We start from the raw sequence: 17813 nt of genomic DNA on the forward strand, positions 1-17813 counted from the left end.
AAGGGGGGGTACCTGAGCATCGCGACTCAGGGCTCCTACCGGCTCTCCATCCCTCACCCTCTGGCTTTGCCCACGGCATCGCGCCCCGGCAAACCAGCGACGGCTAAGACTAGCTCGAGGGCCGGGACCCGAGGACGTAGAGCATCGACATCTAACCAAGCTTGCGCGTTAAAGGGGGGGTACCTGAGCATCGCGACTCAGGGCTCCTACCGGCTCTCCAGCCCTCACCCTCTGGTTTGCCCACGGCATTGCGCCCCGGCAAACCAGCGACGGCTGAGATTAGCTCGAGGGCCGGGACCCGAGGACGTAGAGCATCGGCATCTAGCCAATTTGCAGGAACACACCACGAGTTAAGGCCCAGTGCCAGGCGCAACCCGCCTTGGGGTAGGGCCCCGTGAGTCCGGCGCTGGCTCACAGGTGCCCCAATACACCTCGTCAGGCCTTTAGTGCCTCGTCGCCTCTCCAAAGCAACTAACGGCTGACCGCCGCTTGTCATAGCGGACTTTTGCTCTTTTTGTGGTGGGTCTGCAGGATCCCCCCAAGGAGAAGCGCCAGGCGAGGCCCTCAAGGCGTCCTCTTCACTCTCCTCCGCGCGAACCACTTGCGTGATAAAGGGGGGGTGCCTGAGCATCGCGACTCAGGACTCCTACCGGCTCTCCAACCCTCACCCTCTGGCTTTGCCCACGGCATCACGCGCTGGCAATCCAGCGACGGCTGAGACCCGCTCGAGGGCCGGGACCCGAGGATGTAGAGCAGAAAGGGGAGCAGAGGCGAGAGGAAAGAGGCACGCGGAGACCTCGCCAGGCAACCCCTCGCCGGCCAAGGCACGGACCTAGCGCCGCACCAGGAGGCGTTTCCTGACCCTCGAGATAAGTCACTCTCCGGAAACACTAGCTATCGTAGCACCGTCACTGCATCCAACACAATCCCGTGTTAGCAACGTCACATTCGTTTCTCACCGAACGATAGCTACTTGAGCGCTAAAGGGGACCTCCTGAGCATCACGACTCAGGGGCTCTTACTGGACCCCGGGCCGCTCACCTCCTGGCCTTGACCACGGCATTGCGACCTGGCATACCAGCGACGGCTGAAGCCGCCTTGGGACCGGGACCTGTCGGTGCAGAGCGCCAAGCCCTCGTGAGGTCCGAAAGGAAGAAACTAAGCTAAGACGGAATAAGCATCTTGCACTGCTTCACGATAAGGATCATATTGACTAACGGAGCTACAGACACCTTACAAGCCCCCACGGGGTGTATTCTTGGCTCCTCGCAGGGACAAAAGACGCGTATCCTAAGGAGTCCTAACTATAGGAACCGTCACGGCAGACGCCATCATCAACAGTGGGCCGCCAGGCACCAATGCCAACCTCATCCAGATCAGAGACGGCGGCGGCCTAACGAGCCCGTCCTGCTCCGAGAGCGGCGCAGGCTCGGGGGCTCGTAGCTGTCGTCGCTCGTCTCCGGAGTCGCGAAGAGCTCGGCGGAGTCGCTGGATCCTCCGGCACCCTCACCGCTTGAGAAGCTGCTAGAAGAATGTGCGACGGCAGGCCTGGTCCTTGCCGCTCCGAGGCTTCTGCCGCTGCCTCTGGGACATCACTCCAGCCGACGCCCATCTTTGTCGAAGACCTTGAAGAGCATCATGGAAGCACCGTCGAACTCTAGGTGGATCACGAGGGTGCCCCTCGTCCTGCAAACCCGGGCGATCTCGCCCCAGCCCCGGGTCATGAAGACCTTACCTAGAGCGACGACCTCGACATACGCATCGGTCGCAGGAGTCTGGCAATCAGCGTGCTGCAGCTAGAGCCTAAAAGGCCCCCTCGGCGGAATCTCGAAGGCGAAGGAAGGAGGAAGGTGGATCCAAGATCGAGGAGGCATGGCGGCATAGAGCACAAACTCTCGGGAGGAGCCCTCAGCATGAACTCCAGGAGGGACAACGCGCACCGTCGTGACCCGCCGGCGCCGACGGCGGCGTCGTCCATGGCGCTCGGCATCAGCTCCCGGAGGGCCCTCAAGGTGGGCGTACAAGGGCAGCGGAAACCCTGGTGGCGGCCACTCGCACCAGGGCCTCGACACCTCCTGCCACCCGCCCTCATCTCGGCGGCAGAGGACCAACCACTTCTTTGGCGGAAGCGGGTCGGGGCCCTCTCGGGGGGCCTTTCCCTTCTCTTTTGTGGAGAACCGGCATATCGGAGCCATTGCGGCAAGACGGAGCAGTGGCGAAGATGAAGAAAGAGGAGAAGTAGCAGAGGAAGATGAACTAGAATGGCTCGCACCGTTCCGTACTTATAGCCAGAGGAGGCCAATCGCCGGCCTCCACGATCACAGGTAATCATGACCCGCTTTGCATGCAGGGACTTGTCAGTTCGTGCAGTCGCCGAGGCATCGTGGGGGAGCGGAGCCGCCCACGTCCAATCAACCGCCACGCGACGTCCAAGGCCGCAGGCTGCTAGGGCCCGCGACGCTTCACACTTGCCCCCTCGCCTCTCTGCTCAGCCAAGTCCGGGCGCGCCTTGGGCCCGGGGGTACTGTCGGCGTTCTGGGAATGGGGGTCCCCAGACTTGCCTGCCTGCGGCCTGCGGCGTGGCTCAAGGGGCGGCCCAACATGGCCCATCTTCATCAGCACGAGCTCAAGACCCTCGCGAGGGGCCAAGCCTTGCGGGGCGGACGATAGGAAGCTTCCTCAGGCATGGCCTCGTCAGGCTGGCTCGCGAGGAGGCGGAGAGATCAAGATGGGGTACCTCATGAGGTGCCCATGATGCAAGCCATGACGACCAAGGGCGCCAGGCGGGCGCCAGCCCGTGCAGTGTCCTTCTTTCCTCTTTGGTGCAAAGGGAGCAAGCGCAGGCGAGAGCATCAAGCAAAGGCATCCATTTTGGTGCAACAAGACCAAGACCAGCAGAACGGCAGGATGGAGGTCATCGTGGAGCCCAAGCCGGCGTCACCACCAGAGCCTTTAGCAGGCGAGGACCAACTTTAGTCAGGATAAGTGTACTAGATGTTCCCCTTCAAAAATGGCCAATTGTTGGCGCCCTTCCCGCTCAATATTTGGGAGGAGGCCCAGGGCCTTTGCCTATAAATAGGACTAGCCACCACAAGATAGAGGGGAGAGATAGAGAAAAGAAAGGGGATCCTCACCAGGAAACTAGTAGAGAGAGCGACTGAACTCCCCCTAGTAGTTCATCGCACCAGCCAAGAACAGACCCTCATGAGGCTGTTCTCCCTTGTATTGTCTATCATCAGCCCAAGAGGCAATCCACCACACCACAGACTGGAGTAGGGTATTACACCACAATGGTGGCCTAAACCAGTATAAACTCTGTGTCTCTTGTGTTGTTCCTTTGATTGCTTAGATCACAGCGAGGCGGTGAGGTGCAGGTAGACAGAGGGCAAAATCTCCGCGCGCACCCCAGTGTTCGAATCTAGAGGGTCTGCCGGAACCCGAAATCCGACACACCGAGATGAGGTTTGCCCTAGACATTGCACATCGGTCCCTCTGAGTTGTTCCTGTCGATCCCATCGAGATTCCTAACATTCATATCTTTTACACAGGTCAGTGCCACCGAGTTGCAAAAGTGTGTAACGGTTAGATTTTGTGTGGCGGCTATATATACCCCTCCACCCTCCTCTTACTAAGAAAGAGAGACATCCGAACATGCCTACACTTCCACCATTCACTTTCTGAGAGAGAACCACCCACTCATGTGTTGAGATCAAGAGATTCCATTCCTACCATTTGGACCTTGATTTCTAGCTTTCCCCAAGTTGCTTTCCACTCAAATCCTTCTTCCACCATAGCCAAATTTGTGTGAGAGAGTTGAGTGTTGGGGAGACTATCATTTGAAGCTGTAACATCCCTATTTTCAATTTGGATGTTATACATAGATCATCATATGCATATCATATTTATTTTTGCTTTTGTTGTGATCCTAGAAATCTTAAGCAACTCAAGGACCTAAGGAGAGAGTTGGAGGTTTCACAAAATTCATATTTGAACAAATTTTGAAGAGAGGGTCAATTTGATTTTAACATTTTTCTCTCCAATTATTTCCAATAATATAAATATATGAGGGAAGATAATATGACTTCTTCAACCTAAGAGAAATATTGGAGAAAGAATTTTAAAATAAAATTATTATTTATTCATATTATTTATTTGAATTAGAAAAAATGGCATTTTTGAAAATTGCATTTTAGTCCACAAAAATGTTCATCTTGTCCTAAATATTAGGTTTGGACGGTGAAAATTGTTTCTAGAATTTTTAGAATTTCTTTATACTTATTTAGGATTTTTCTTTCGCGGTGTAATTATTTAAAAAAAGTCTTTAGACCGACTGGGTCGAAACCCAGCCGGCCCAACTCGCCCGCGCCGCCTTCCCTGATGCGCCGCCACAGCCCTGCCCATGCCGGACTCCTTGAATTATGTGTCGCCGCCGCCACTGCCCGACTTCGAGGCCAAGTCGGAGCCCCAGGATCCCCCCTCTTTATAAGTGAAAGTGCTAGTATTCGACTAGAGGGGGGGCTGAATAGGCAATTTTTATGAAAGTCTTCAAAACAGGGGTGCTTTGAAGACAAACAATAGAAATGAACCTATTGATATGCAGTGGAAGGTAGACTACACTAGACAAGCCATAGTCAAGGTAGGCAATGTAGTGGAAGCACGAAGACTATCAACAGCTAGGTAGTATGGATCAGGATGGAAGATAGTATGAAGTCAATCAGTTCAGGCAAATGGGCAAAGACTTCACGAAGATAAACTGTAAGTAAAGTGAGAGAGGAAGGATAGAACCAGTTGCTCTGAGAGGACAAGGGATTTGTTGGACCAGTTCCAGTTGCTGTGACAACTGTATGTCTGGTTAGGGAGGCTGAGATTCAACATAGAAGACCATGTCTTCACCTTATTCCCCTTGAGCTAAGAACACTTAGTCCTCGCCCAATCACTCTTGTAAGTCTTCAAGGGAGACTTCCAAACCTTCACAGACTTCGTTCACCGGCAATCCACAATGACTCTTGGATGCTCAGAACGCGACGCCTAACTGGCTAGAGGATTCACAGTCCTCAAGTGTAATAAGTCTTCAGATCACGCGGACAGAAAGACTTCAGTGATGCCTAACACTCTTTGGCTCTGGGTGTTTTGGGCTTTGTCCTCGCAAGGATTACTCTCTCAAAGGCTTCAAAGGTGGGTTGCTCTCAAACGACAAAAGCCGTGCACTAACTCTAAGCAACCACCAATTTATGGTGTAGGGGGTGGGCTATTTATAGCCAGGAGGCAACCCAACCTGATTTGTCCAAAATGACCCTGGGTCACTAAGGAACTGACACGTGTCCAACGGTCAGATTTCAAACACACACGACATCTTAGCTTGGGCTACAAGCAAAGCTAACCCGTCCAGCTCTGGATAAGATTTGCTCTCATTGTCTTTGCTCGAAGACATAGGATTTGGTTGAGCATCACATCAGTCACTCTGACTTTGTTCACTTGGACCCCACTTAACAGTGCGGTGGTTCCTATGACTCAACACAGAAGAAAAGGAAACTATGAAACAACTATGTCTTCGAACTCCATAGTCTTCGTGCAATGTCTTCTCGAGTCATAGTCTTCAATGTGAATATTTTCACAGACCACCATTGTCTTCAATGCCTTCACACATTTTTAGGGGTCATCTCTGGTAGGTAAACCCAATCAATATGGGACTACTGCCTGTGTTATCCTGCAATTCTCACAAACACATTAGTCCCTCAACCAAGTTTGTCGTCCATACTCCAAAACCAACTAGGGGTGGTACTAGATGCACTTACAATCTCCCACTTTTTGGTGATTGATGACAAACTAGTTGAAGTTTTCAACGGGGATAAAAGTATGTGAAAGTTCAGTGTTGTGAGTATTTTCTTCATACATATGACGAGGCTCCCCCTGAAGATATGCATATAAATGATTTGCTTTTGAATGCAAATGCACATGGCAGGTTTTGCTTTGTGGAGGCCATCTTTAAAGTGTGAAGACAATACATTATGCATATAAAAAGATAGCGAAGATAATGATATGCATAATGAAAAATGGACATCTGCAGAATGACTTCATGCGGAATTTATCATCGCAAAACAGAGTAGCAGAAAAAGTAGCAGACAACCATCGACTTTAAGTGTTACAACTCAGAGAACCAAATGTATCAAAAGACGAGAGTGGTAAAAACTTAGCAAAAAATGCAGCCACCCATAGGGACCCGCTTGAAGACTATGAACTCATATGCTTCTCCCCCTTTTGTCAGTAATGACCAAAAAGGTTTGAAGACATAGAGCATCTACTTGTTCCCAGAAGGAGCAGATGGTAGAGCAGGGTCGTCGTTGGAGTTTGGTGGTGCAGAGGGGCCTGGTGCAGAGTCGATATGCAGTGCAGCCATGGTCGGCTAAGTGGCGTCGTCTTCTTCATCGACGACATTCACAACAATAGTTGCAGCTGAAGATGAATACTCAGAATCTTCAAGTGAGGGATTATGGCGCCAGCTTGCATTTGGTGGAGGCCTGGAGTCAAACTTGAAGCTTTTAGTGAAGCCATCTGCTAGAAGATCATCTTCAGAACACAGCAGAGTTAGGCTGTTCCAGGACCGCTGTGCATTCTCATGGGCAACAAATGAGTTCTTGGTGTCTAGATTGCGAATGCGATTGGCATCCACCAAGAGACTATGCATGTGACGCTTCAGCCAGTCGTGGTGCTTGTCCTGCTTCTGATGTAGGGCCACAAGCAGTTCTTGGTAATTGAGTACACGAGAACGCTTCCGAGGCCTTTGATCAATTGTACTGGCAGTGGCTTCGGTATTTGCTCGATGAGGCAGACACACATTGCCAGCAAGACAATAAGCAGGAACAACAGCATTTGGAACATGAACTCCTTCTATGGGCTGTGTGAAGCTTTGATGATCAACATTGTGAAGATATATCGGCTCCTTAGCAGGCTCGGGGTAGATGGCTTCAACTGATAGATCAACCTCAGGCAAAAAGACAAGATGGTTGCATGCTGAAGGCTGATAGTTGACAGTAGAATGAAGCTTGATTAGGCGCATCACCCACGGAGCATAAAACTTCAGGCCAAACAGATCAATCCCAGATGTAGCAAGTTGTCTGATGAAGAAATCCTGGGAGTTAAACCTGATGCCATTGACAATGTCGAATACCAAAGTCTTCATAGTCCCTTCAAGTTTGGCTTCGGAAGAATGTCCCTTGATTGGCCATAGAGTACGCCTCAGTATATGATAGACTGTGCGGGGCCAGTACTTGAGGTCTTGGAAAAGGAATTCCTTGGGGTATTCTGCATCTTGAGGTAGTGGCTTCATCATGCTGAGCATCTGACTCATATTGCGTTTAGGCCTCTGAAAAATGCTCTGTAGTCCTTCTGGGTGGCGCTGACAACCAGGCTCATACAATTTGCCTGGAGTGGGCAAGTAGGTAAGCTCGATGATGTCTTAAGCTTTATCTTCATGGTGCACATCACCTGTCATCCACTCAAGGATCTGTGTCTTCGGATCCCTGTTGTATCCACGAATGTGAAGAGTAGCATAGAACTGCAGCAGGAGCTCTTCATTCCAGTGCTCTTTGGCTGTGAAAAATTCCAGAAGACCAGCATCCCAAAAGCAATCCAGAGCTTCTTCAAGATAGGGGAGCCCAGCAATAGCTTCACAATCAAGGCGCATGTGAGGAAAGATTCTCTCTTGGTTGTAGAGAACACAAGAGTAGTAGTTGCATTGTTGATGGCTCCAGAAGCAATCCAAGGAGATCTTTGGCTTCGAGTATGGATTTTTGTCACTATCAAAGAAGGTGTTGTGTGCTCTGAAGCTGTTGACACTGAAAGATCCTAGTGATGTAGCAGCACCTGGAAGTCTTGGCAGTCTTGGTTTAGGCTTCTGTACTTGTGGTCGCTGCTGCACATGATAATCATATTGCGGTCCGGGACCAGTGGGAGGAACCAGGACAAGCCAGTGAACAATGACCAACTCCATATCACGGTTGTAAGCCAACTCCAAAGTGTGAGGCCTTGGGGAAGGAACAGCGCCGTCAGTGGGGACCAGCATGACAGAAGCTTCAAGATTCTCATTGGCTTCAGGCACAACTTTTGCTTCAGGCTCCACATGATCTTCAGCCAAGACAGGGTCATTGGCTTCAGCAGTGTTTGTGGCAGCCTCAATGTTCTCAACCTCCATATGGTCAACGACCGGAGGGTCTTGCACAATCACATTCTCCTTGAGAATGACTTGATCTGGGGCAGGGGGTGTGGCAACTCTCTCTTCTCTTCTTTGTTCTTCATTGGCTGATGCAGCCAGAATGTCTTCGGTAGCTTTGGCTTCAGACTCAGGAACCGTCGCAGAAGGATTCTCTTCAGGGAACACTTGACGTGCCACTAAACTTGATTGTTGTGAATCTTCTTCTGGGATGATTGACATGGAGACCGATGGCCCGAGACCTTTGCGAAGCCGTTGGAACACAGGCGACGCCTTTGGCGATGGAGTGGTCTTCATGTAGTCGTCGTCATTCACCATTGGGTAGGTGACTTGTGCTGGTGGAGTGCAGGGTGTTTAATCATGAACATGTGTTGCTTCTTGTGGGCGCTCAGCCCATGAATCATCTTGAGCAAGTGGCGTCAATGGACGACCGATGCTGATGTATTCGCTGCTCATTGGAGCAGGCGATGATACCAACTGGTGCTCGATTTGAGGAAGGACTTCATCATCAAAAACATTGTCTTCATGACCAATTTCTTCAGCTGTGTTGGGGTCAACAACTGGAATTTGTTCTTCTTCATGAGCCTCTGTGGAAACAGGCTGATGGAGCACAACTCATCGTTCTTGATTTGCAACGGCAGGAGGAGCAACTGAGATGGGTTCAACAATGAGTGGCTAAGAGGCCGCAGCATGCTCTTTCTTTGAAGACTTAGTTCCCTTAGTCTTCAGCTTCTTCTTGGAAGGAGCATCATCAGATACGTCCTTGTGCTTGCGCTTCTTGGCTTCAGCTTCAGCTGCTCTCGTCTTCTTCAGTTCAAAAGCTGCTGAGGGGACCTTAGGCTCCGAGCCTATCATACTGGCAGGGAAGAAAATGCGAGGTTATTCCTGCCTTGGTGCAGTGTGGGTCTCAGCAGACTTCTTCTTAGCAGCCATCCTGGGATCAATGCCAGGGCGCCCAAGAGCTTTTCGCTTCTCAGCTTCATTGTGGGCTTGAACGCATTTCTCAGCGAGATACTTCATGCGCTGCCTTGAGCCTTTAGCTTCAATGCGTTTCTTGTGGAACTCCTCCTTGAGGTCATTCAACATCTTCTTGAAGATTTGAACATCAGCCACGCTGAGCTTGGCCATGTTCTTCTTGAAGTGAGCCTTCTCATAATCAATCTTGTTCTTTAGCTCAACAATCTTCTGAGCCAAGGCCAATTCACCAGTAATGGCTCCATGGAAGGTGACGCTGATGTCCACAGGGAGCTGAAGATCATCAATACTGATGTCCTGGTTGTCGAACCACTCATCGATGAAGTTATTCAGAATATCAACATCAAAGAGGGGGAAGATCGTTGAATATTTCTACCTCTTGCTTGCTCTTGATAAGCATTTCCAGTGCATCGTCACCTAGATCTTCATCACTGGACAGATCAATGGCTTCATCTTCGTTGCATAGCACACAAACGGTGTTAGGGGTTGCCCAGTGGCCTTCTTGGGCAATGGCTTCTTGGTCCTCTTGGACATGCAAGATAAGTCTTCAGACTTCACACTGGATTCAGGCGGTGTAGTCTTCAGAGTCTTCCTTGTTGAAGCTTTTGGTGAAGAAGATGACTTTGAAGCTTTTGCCTTCTTCTTCTTCTTCTTTTCGTTGGGAGGTCAGAGAGCATCTTCAGTGTCAGCTTCACCATCAGAGTGCTCCACTGCTGCTCTCTGAGCAGCAATGTGAGACAGAAGCCCATCAAAATTGGCAAATGGGCTAACTCTGTTCTCATTGGCTTCACGTGTCCCATTAGATATGGGAGCAGAGGGGCCAGGGTTGAAGTTGAGGCCATAATCCTTTTTGTTCTTGGCAGCTAAATCTTTGGCAAACTGATAGTTGCGCTTGAAAAGATTGTCATCACGACACCATAATAGAGAAGATGGGTCGGCATTCTCAGGCTGTGGTCCTCTGACCATGCAAGGATAGAATTCTTGCATAATGGCTTCAGCCTTGCTCTTCGGCACTAAGATGCGATATAGACAGTCACCCCATGGGCGCTTGATGGCGTTCTTTTCAGCGTATTTAGGCGTGACGAACCTGTACTTGAACCATTCCTCTGCCCAATATCTTCGGATCCACTGAATCCGGTTCGCGCACTGGTTGTAGGTTTCTTCTGGATCAGACTTGTATAGTTCATACAGCTCAGGGGGCAGATCAAGTGTTGTGTTGCCTCGGCGTTGCCTGCCACCCTTCCGTGCTGACTTCTCTGAAGCCATGATATTCAAGCTAATTGGCTTCAGCATAGTGAATGGCTTCCGTTTGCTGGCCAGACAAGAACTGGCTTTAGGTGATTAAATGTGACGCTGTAAGTATTCTACAAATGAATGCAGACTATGAGAACCATGGGATTCTCCCACAGACATGTACCTATGACAGCATTAGAGATTCGAGGGAAGGGGAAGAGGTCATATGCATTCTCAGAAGATTTTGAAGATAAATCAGTTTAGAAGACATTAACCTCATAGTGCAAAGACATTCACTTATTTGGAGAGAGTTGGTTCCAGATTTGTACGAGTCCATGAACAAGTACAAGGGAGGAATCTAACTAGTTTGAAGCATAAGTGAATATACTTGGCATGATATGAGATGCAGAAGAGAACAAATCCAAATTTGGAAGTGAAGAAACCACTTTTGGTTGAAATGGACGAATTTGACAGATCTAAAAGGTAGTAAAAAGTAAGATTTATTTACCCTGGACGAACTGCTAGACGGGTTGGAAGAGAAGCCGAGAAGTTCAATCTCCCGCGCACTAACTTGGAGGCGGAAGACACCTACGACGACGGCGGAGAGGACGAGGTGCACGGCCGGCGTGAGGACAGCGTCGAAGAGGTCGTGGAAGCTAAGCGCTTCGTCTTCGGCGTCGACGCGAGCTAGCGGAGGTGCTCACTACAAAAAAAACACTTCTGTGATGATACGTGTTTGTCACAGTAGGTCACATTTTCTGTCATGCATGTACATCCATGACGATTTTATGACAGAATCAAGATAGTCATACCTGTGATGTCGTAGAAGTGTTCCATGACATTACCAAATTTATCATCACGGAAGTGTCCACTTCCATGACGATAAATCGCGTGTCATAGAAGTGCTTTCGTCAAGGGTGACCGACACATGGCATCCACCGTAACGGAACACTGTTAAGCTATCGGGTCCGGTTTTGGATCCGATAACCCGTTAACAGCCCCGACCAATGGGGATTTTCCACGTGTAAAATCATCATTTGCTGGAGGAGACACGTGTCGGCTCGCCGTGGGGACAGATGTCATTCACTCATTGGACAGAAGGCGCCTATGATACATCGACATGTGGCACGGCCCAACAGAGGTCCATTCCTGTGAAAAGGTCGGCCCGTTTGACTTGGTCAAAAGGTGGCGGGCCGGCCAACTAAAAGCCTGTTAACGGCCTGTTTGCATATATCCCATTTACAACCCGCTAACCCAGGGCCCGTTATGACCTATCCAAATTAGGCCCAGTAGCGTCATATGGGCCGTCCAATATGATTCCAGCCCGTTTTAACTTTCGGCCCATATGAGGCCCTTTGTAACTCTTGGCCCATTAACGGCCCGTGGTGAAACTGGCCCGTAATAAACAGTGTACCACTTTATACCCATTAATGGCCCATTATTCCATTGGGTCGTTTCCAGCCCATGTTATCTTTGGGCCTTCTCAGGGCCCATTTATTCTTGGGCTCATTTCCAGCATTCGGTTACTTATAGCCCGTTACTGTCATTTTCTGCTTGTGGGCCAAATTCAGCCCGTTGTTACAGTCGGCCCGTTTGTGGCCCGTTAATACGTTGGGCCGTTTTCATAGCGTCATCAAATACGGCCTATTAACGACGGCCCATTATGGTTGGCCCATGGACGGACAATTCCAACTCTAGCCTGTTTACGGCCATAATGCGGTCTATTATTGGCCCATGTTTGGCCAATCGATCATACGACCCATATAAGGCCCATTGATGATATGGCTCGTAGAAGGCCCATTGTGTCAACAGCCCGTAGAAGGCCCAATGTTTCTACGACCCGTAGAATGCCCATTGTTTCTACGGCTCGTAGAAGGCCCATTGTTTCTACGGCCGGTAGGAGGCCCAGTGTCACTACAGTAAATATGTAGCCCATGGTTATTGTGGCCTAGTTTTAAAAAATAGGTTATTGCGGCCATCAGCAAACCGCGAAAAAAGAACTGCACTAACTACAAGCAAACAAATAAACAAGGCAACAAGGAAATAAATAAGCAAGCAACTAACGCTAGGCTATCATGGCTATTACACATATTACATCCACTGGGCATCAAAGTTCGCCACCAGTGCAAATATAGGGAACAAAGCAACATATCATATACACTGGTTGTCAAAGTTGACGACCAACGCAAATAAACGCTGCAACAAAACAAATCCAGAACTAAAACCACTTCAGAAGATCTCAAAAAACAATATCCTAGGTACCCATAATGTTGGCAAGATGCTTAGCAAGCTTATTAACTTTCTCTTGTTTGGCGCTTAAATCCTCCAGCGCTTGCTGTTGCACCAGGAAGTATGCATCTGAATTCTGCAGGGACTTCCTCAGTCCTTCAGCTTCCTGTCGCAGCACATCTGATCAATGTCTTTCAACTTGAAGTTGAGACTCAAGAAGACAAACTGATTCAGGCAGCGAGTTCGAAGAGCTTGTGCCAGCAGTAGTGGCCAGTAACTCGAACACTACATCAAGACAGGACTTTTGGGTTCTCTCACTGTCGTCAAGATAGTTTTATCAGCTTTCTTGGAGACCAACAGGGATGTCTCACTATCTTGAACCTTATCTGCATTACTTCCTTTACCATTGCATAACACGGTACTGTTCTCCAATATTTTGTCCGCATTCTAAAAGAGAAACAAGCAGACACATCACATGTTTACCATGTTATATATGAAACTCATTTTGGTAAATGAGTTCAGTAGTAAACTGGACAGGATAACAAAATGAAACAAACATATATCTATGTACCATGGTCACTTTATGGTCTATATCATTCTAGTTTTTGTTGCCAAATCAAGATAGAGACACAGTTCAAATAATATTTGTTCAAGATAAAGCAGAATAGACAGAATATAAGTGTGGGAAACTATAGAGCAATAACAACACTTGTAATGTGCATGGCATGAGAACATAACTGTTTACTCAATTGAAACTGAAATCAACATAGAGCAGGTTACAACAGCAAACCAGTTAAAGAAACAGCTTTAAAACATACCTGTTGCACCATTGGAGTTTCAATTCCATCCTTCAAATTTGAAAATAGTTGGTATGAGTAAATACAGTAATGCAAGAGCAAAGGAGTATGAACCATAGCTACAGAACCTGACCTGAGAACAAATCTTCTTCTCCTTTAAGCGTTGAGTTGGGATTCAGAGTGGTGGTCCTCGTTCTTTGGGCACTGCAGTTCCCTTACTAACTGCTCGTGTTTGGGTGCTCTGTGGTGGAGACGGTGTTGTGTCAACTGTAACTGGGTTACTATCTGCCGGGGTTGGGGTTAGAAGGGGTGTAGCTGGTTCTCTATCCAACTGGGTAGGGGTACAATCTGCGAGAGTCTGGGTTATGTGTGGTGGATCTGGTCCTTGGGCAAGTACAACCGTGGTTCTATCTGCATCAAATGGTAGCACTACCTTTTCTGAAGACCGTGTTGTTACTCCCTTAGATACTGCCATCACCCTCTCCAATTCAAATGGCTGATAAATAAGAAAAGTAATTGAAAGTATAGACATTGTATGATAGACAGGTGCAATGGATAGTGGGGAATAAAAGAGGGCATGAAATAATTCACGTTTATGTTGTCTAACCAAACAGGATAGCATGACACAATTTCACATATATGATGGCTAACTAAACATGATAGCATGACACAATTTCACATTATGATGGCTAACTAAAAAAGATGGAAAGACATAGTTCAAAATATGATGACTATGTAAACAGGATGACATGATATAACTATACAATGTGTTTATTAAATAGGTTGGCATGCCATAATTCACATACATTCACGGATAATGCCATAATTCAAAATATGATGACTGTAGACACTAAACAGGATGAGATGATATAACTATATGATGTCTTTATTAAATGGGTTGCCATGCCATAATTCAGATAGATGATGTGTATGTACTATGTAAACATGATGGCATGATATAATTCAAATATATGATTTATATAGTAAGCAAGTAAGCAGATGGCAATCCATATATGATGTAAAAACTAAGTAATGCAAGACAACATGCATGACATGCGTAATATAACCCTGCCAAGTTTGAGCATAGACCTCAGGGGGGAAATAGGACTGGTCATCAGTCTCTGAATCCTCCTCTGAGGAGCTCTCTATAACCAGCAAGATGTCTGCTTCAGCAGGTAGCATTGTGTGCTCTAAATACCTTGTTTTCACTCTAGATACTTCCATCACCGCTTCAAATGGCTGATGCACAGAAAGAGTAGTTGAATATACAAACGTTGTCGACAAATGGAACACGTAATACAAAAAAATGATAGCATGATATAATTCACATACATGATGATTGGCTAATCAACATGGCATTGCATAATTCACATATATAATGCCTTTGCAACAAGATAGCATCGCATAATTCACATATATAATGCCTTTGCAACAAGATGGCAATGCATAATTCACATATATGGTAATTAGACACTGAACGGGTGGCATTCACACAAAGCATGTCTAAACTAATCAAATGACATAGCAATGCAAGACACCATACACACGATATTTGCAACATAACACTGCCAAGTTAGAGGATACACCTCGGGGGGGATATGACTGGTCATCTGTCTCTGAATCCTCCTCTGAGGAGGTACCCGTAACCAGCGAGATATGCGCTTCGTCAGATAGCATAGTCTGCTCTGAAGACCTTGTTTTCACTCAATAATTTGCCATCACCGTGTCAAATGGCTGATGCACACAAAGAGCGGTTGAATGTACTAACATTGTTGACAAATGTAATATGTAACAAAAAAAGGATGGCATGATATAATTTACATATAAGATGACTGGCTAAGCAGGATGGCATTGCAAAATTCACATATATGATGCCTGGCTAAACAAGATGGCGTTGCATAATTCACATAAACGATGAATAAATGAAACAGACAGCATTCACACAAAGGATGTCTAAACTAAGCAGATGACATATTTGATGTATAAAGTAAGCAATGCAAGGCACCATATGCATGATATAGCCAACATCAGCATGCCGAGTTAGAGCAAAGACCTCAGGGGGTAAATAGGAGTTGTCTTCTCCATCTGAATCCCCCTCAAAACAGATATCTTCCTCCCGATTACAATCCGAAATGGGTGGAAGGGGGGGCTACCTTTGCGCCTACCATGGAGTGACATCTGCATTAAATTTTATTGCCACACAAGGCTCGTCTCTTTTGCTCTACATGTTTAGTTCCATTGTTTACAATAACTGTCATGATAGGAATAAAACATAGTGAGATTATGTAAGGAGTGCATGCAGAAATCCAGAGTGATGGTAGCAACCTGTGGATAGACCCAAAACCAATAATAGTAGGTAGATAATGGCTTCAGTTAAAAAATACAGATAATGGCTTCTTTACTATTTGTTTCCCACCCAACATGAAACTCATAGTAGACACCCGAGATTAACCAGAGAGTAGACAGATAGTACTGATTGTTGCCCCAATATGTACCCCACAACCATTTAAAAACTCAAGTTTCGGCATTAGTTTGGACCTGACTCGGAGTCTAATAGGTGAACAATAATGTAGCATGTTATCATATTAAGCGATGCATAACGTAAGCAGACACGGAAGAGTGCGACCTCTCTTGCGGACCCGTGTAGTCCTAAAGGTCATCAGCTCAGTTGATGATGGTAATGCAGTTGTCGTGGGTGCCGACGGCGGGGAAGAAGATCTAGGTGGCAAAAGACAGTCTGGAGAGCGGATCCCTGCTGTGGTGAACCCTTCCGTCATTGGAGCACCTGAGCTGGAGTGGAGCACAACACCGCAAGAGCAGGACAGACCACACAAGGTTTTCTTTGACACATATCTGTAACAGAAGTAATTGAGTAAGGGCTTGTTTGAATTTGAGGATTCTAACAATGCATGGATAGGAAATAGACAGGAATAGGATAGGAATGCACGTGCAAAACAGAGAATTTAAAAACACAGGATTTCTGCCAATTTGGGTGTTTGATTCACAAGAATTGGAAGATCACATGATGCAAAAAAGCATGGTGATATTAAGTCAAACCACAAGAAAATGTATGGTTATAATGCTATTATGCTACTATCTCTTAGCCTTGTGCTTGATGAATAGGAATATGAAAAGGAGGACAAGTGGAAATTAGAATTTCTACGGTTTTTCTTTCAAGGAGACACTAAAGGAACAAATCCTACAGTTTTACTTTGCTCCATTCCTTTGCACCAAATTCATGACAAGTAGTACCATAGGAAACTTTCCAATTCCTATGTTTTCCATTCACTTTTCCTTTCAAGCACTGGCGATTCTAGTAGGCAGGCTTGAGCAAGAAAATCCTACACTAAAAAAATCTTTTTGTGCTACTTCTATTACTTTGGATCCAGGCCACTGCCCTACTAGCTCAACTCCCAGGCCCATCGACAAATGCACAGCTCAAACACGCAGAGATAAATAATGATGGCGTTCAAGAGAGTCCATCACGGATAGCTAAGTTGCCTGGTACCTCACTGCTTGTCATATAGTAGGATAAAATAATCATATTTCCCGTTACTACGTGTGCTCAGTGGATAATATATGTAACATGTAGAGTAAAAAAGAGATGCAATAAGTGTACAACCTCTTTGGCGAAGCCATGTCGATCTCAGCGCGATTGGGTTGGCCGGTGAGGATGCTCCGACTGACTTGGCTGTCGGAGGAGGGGAAGAAGATCTTAGGCATCTGGAGATGGAGCCCGAGGTACTGCTCCGCTGTGATGGAGGGTTTCGTCATTGGAGCAGCTCCGGTGAGTTGTACGACACAGAGGCTGAAGCAGGACAAGAGAGACAACGTTAACCTGAGTGGAATTTTAATAGCATCTCCAATACATGACGTAAAATACATAACCACAAAGTGCTAGATGTAAAATACATCAGCCGCTCGTCTCTGAACTTAACTGTCGAAACTGAATTTAACTATCGAAATTGAACTTAACTGTCGAAACTGAATTTTGCTGTAGAAACTGAATTTTACTGTTGAAACTGAACGCACTAGCAAGGTGAGGCTACATGTCAGTCGACTGACTTTTTCATCTCTAGTCAGTCGATTTTGCAGTCGTTGGATACGAAATCAAGGGCCTGCAGTTCATCTTCAACCTCCACCCCCCCCTGAGCCGCCAGCCACCACCGGCCAAATAGCAGCCCCCCGCCGCCCGCGGCCGACGGTGCGCCACCCCGCCCGCCCCAAAAACACTCCCCACTACAGGTCCACCGCCGCCCCGGCCATCCCTCTAGGCCCCCCGTGCCAAGCTTTTTCTCCGGCGATCCCCATGCCACCGCCCCACCACCGCCGGCGACCACCGCCCCCAGCGTGAACCCTAAGATAGATAG

Source organism: Triticum dicoccoides, chromosome 2B (assembly GCF_002162155.2).
Source record: "Triticum dicoccoides isolate Atlit2015 ecotype Zavitan chromosome 2B, WEW_v2.0, whole genome shotgun sequence".
Classification (NCBI taxonomy): Eukaryota; Viridiplantae; Streptophyta; class Magnoliopsida; order Poales; family Poaceae; genus Triticum; species Triticum dicoccoides.